This window comes from Bombina bombina, chromosome 10 (genome assembly GCF_027579735.1).
Source record: "Bombina bombina isolate aBomBom1 chromosome 10, aBomBom1.pri, whole genome shotgun sequence".
Taxonomy (NCBI): domain Eukaryota; kingdom Metazoa; phylum Chordata; class Amphibia; order Anura; family Bombinatoridae; genus Bombina; species Bombina bombina.
In genome coordinates, this window is record NC_069508.1 from 64,035,457 (window position 1) to 64,038,858 (window position 3,402).

A 3,402-nucleotide genomic window follows, 5' to 3' on the forward strand; every position below is an offset into this window, starting at 1 on the left:
AAGGCTTGCTTCTCTTTTATAGAGCTGTCTAATTTCTGTTCCCTTAAGGTTAATGCAATGCAAATACATAGGTCTGCATTTATATCTTCATTTAACATATTGTTCAAGAAAAAATACTAACATTTGTATGCTTAATGTTCTTGTTAACTGTTTTTTCTCAAATGTTGCACCTATGACTGGTGTTTCCCATCTTTCAATGCTACAAGCTGAAACTGATGGGAATTGTTAATATAATGAGCAAGAGCTACAGTTATTATATACAGGGGCAGATCTATCATTGTCCATATGGACAATGTTCACGGGCAGTGAACCTGTCCGTCTAGAATCACAACTAGCAGGCAGCATTCACATCCCTTATTTATCATTGCACATACAGATGATCATGCAACACTGCCCCCTACTCCTCTTGTGCAACTAATCACACAAGAGCAAGACATATCAATCGCCCACAGTATCAAATAAATTCAAGGGGAATTTAAATGCTATCACTGTCTTGAATATACAAAAACAGACAATTGCAAATATATGAATATCAAAATACTGAATCTGAATATTGTGTAAAAAACCAAACACTCATGTATAAAAATTGCAGCTGTGGTGCGTTCAGGAAACATTCAATATCCTGTTTATTTGGTTAAAATTCCTTTGTGACATACGCCACTGAAAACAGTAAAGTTGTCATTGCAGTTTCCTTTTTCATAAATGATAACGTTGAGAAATATGTATTTAAACTACGCAAAAGCAATGCCGGGGAGCCCTGTTTACAAACAAATTTTGGAGGTAAGGAATGTTTTCACATCTGTTACACTGAAAAATACAGCGTGGAACATTAGTTTAAATTTAATCTAACATTCCATTAAAAAAAAAAACAACAACAAAAAAAATGTATCTCTAGAATGGCTGGATGAATTTTGCTAAAATGTAATAGTTTGTTTTGGACTTGCAGTCTATAATGATATTGCAATATTGAAAATTGAAATTAGTTCAGTACATGTTGAGTTATTAAGAAAAACAAATATACTTTTCAACATGATTATATGAGGATTTTTTGTGATATTAAAACTATTTTTTTATTCTTCATGATTTCTGGTATGTGTGAATAGATCTTATAGGGCAGATATATTTTAGATTTCTTTGATGAATCAAACAATAGCTTCAGAGGTATAAAGCTTAAAATTATTAGAGGTATAAAGCTTAAAATTATCAAAAACAACTGTTAGAGTTATGTCAATCTGGAGTTAATATTGAAACTGAAAGTGTTGCTGTTCCACTAATTAGATTTTATCATGTATGTGGTAGTCACATTTGCAATTGTACTGATGCATGAGTTTTTTCTGGTTTGGACTTGCCTGACATGATCAGACAGAAATTAGGGGCATATTTTGGTCAATTTTGAGTGGTAGTTCTATGGCACTCCTATGTTCCTCCAGCGTTCTAACTACTCTTTTTATTATAAATCATCATCAATCTCCTACAGGCCCATTTATCAAAGGTCTTGCGGACCTGATCCGACACTGCGGATCAGGTCCGCAAGACCTCGCTAAATGCGGAGAGCAATACGCTCTCCGCATTTAATATTGCACCAGCAGCTCACAAGAGCTGCTGGTGCAACGCCGCCCCCTGCTGACTCGCGGCCAATCGGCCGCCAGCAGGGAGCTGTCAATCAACCCGATCGTATTCGATCGGGTTGATGTCTGGCGATTCCTGTCCGCCTGTTCAGAGCAGGCGGACAGGGTTATGGAGCAGCGGTCTTTTGACCGCTGCTTCATAAGTTGTGTTTCTGGCGAGTCTGAAGACTCGCCAGAAACACGGCCCTTCAAGCTCCATACGGAGCTTGATAAATGGGCCTGAAATTGTCTAATGGGGTTGTATGTCCCCTTTACATGTCCTTGAACTCTGATTGCATAAAACATGATACAAATATTAGATAAAAGTGTTTGAGGTGGTTCAGAAATGCAGATTTCTCAATGTCTTCAGCAACAGTAAACTAAATACACCACAGATAAAGACCCACTGACTGACTAAAATTAAAAAAATCAGTCTACTTTATTTATATGGCTACAAAACTGGATTTGTCTATAATAGAGAGAAACTTGCACTTTTTGTGCAAACCAAAACAAAAATAAAAACTGTTTTGAAACAGAACTTAAAAGGAACAATCTACACCAGAATTTTTATTGTTTAAAAAGATAGATAATCCCTTTATTACCCATTCCCCAGTTTTGCATAACCACCACAGTTATATTAATACACTTTTTACCTCTGTGATGACCTTGTATCTAAGCCTCTGAAGACTGCCCCCTCATTTAATTTCATAGACTTGCATTTTAGCCAATCACTGCTGACTCCTAGGTAACTCCACGGGTGTGAGCACAATGTTACCTATATGACTCACATGAACTAATGCCCTCTAGTTGTGAAAAAATGTCAAAATGCATTCAGATAAGAAATTAGCCTACCTAGGTTTTTCTTTCAACTACGAATACAAAGAAGCAAAATTGATGATAAAAATAAATTGGAAATTTGTTTAAAATTACATGCCCTATCTGAATCATGAAAGTTTAATTTTGACTAGACTGTCCCTTTAAGAAGGGATTAAATATTTCCATAAACTTCTAGAGCAATCTGAGCACATCAAATGGATTGTACTCTTCAAATTGGGGTTTGAGAATAGAGACATGAGAGGTTTAACTCTTTGGCCTAATTTGGCATTGCATTGGAAGCTCCCGTGCATGTGCCAAGGGATGACTTCATAGGTCCTTAACAGAGGAATATGTAATATCTGAATATCCTGAATCCCTCATTGTATTCCCTAAATATATTTAGGAGTTGAAGAAGCTTCACTGTCTGTTTCATCTGCAGCAGTGGTGTCTTCATCTGCATTTACTGTTTCTACTATAGTTGTTTCTTCTTTTACCATAATGTCTTGTTTCTTTTTTTCCCATCCTGGTCCTCCCCTACTTTCTTAACAGCTGCTCTGTCTACATCAGAAGGGTTTCTGCCATCACTTCTTCCCTGGGATTAACAGCAGTGTGTGAGAGCTTGAGGAGTTTAACTGGAAAGAAGACAAGCAATGTGATAAAGGGACACAATTAAAACATGTTTACACTGGTTGTTGAAGGGTCATCTCATTATTAACTGTACCTTTATGTGTACAATCCTAATGCAGGGGAGACTTTTATTAGTGGTTTGCAGGTCTATCTATCCTCAAAATCATTATACAGAACAGCGTATACATTTACTATTACTTACTACTGAGTTATCTAAGGAGGGTCCAAACAAGCTATGCACCAAGGTCCTCTGTTGCTCCTTAAGCAAAAAAAAAAAGGAAACAAATAAATACTGAAGATTTTCATCAATATTTTTTAGTTTTCTTTATTTTCATTGGTGCATGAATGGTGC

The 3,402-nt window shown here is 36.4% G+C and overlaps 1 long non-coding RNA gene across 1 annotated transcript; it reads left to right on the top strand.

Moving 5' to 3' along the window:
- The first annotated feature begins 676 nt into the window (after nucleotides 1-676).
- Nucleotides 677-3,114, top strand: LOC128641312 (uncharacterized). The gene is made up of 2 exons (XR_008399470.1): nucleotides 677-780; nucleotides 2,973-3,114. It is a non-coding gene; the product is annotated as an uncharacterized LOC128641312 (long non-coding RNA).
- The last annotated feature ends 288 nt before the right edge of the window (nucleotides 3,115-3,402 follow it).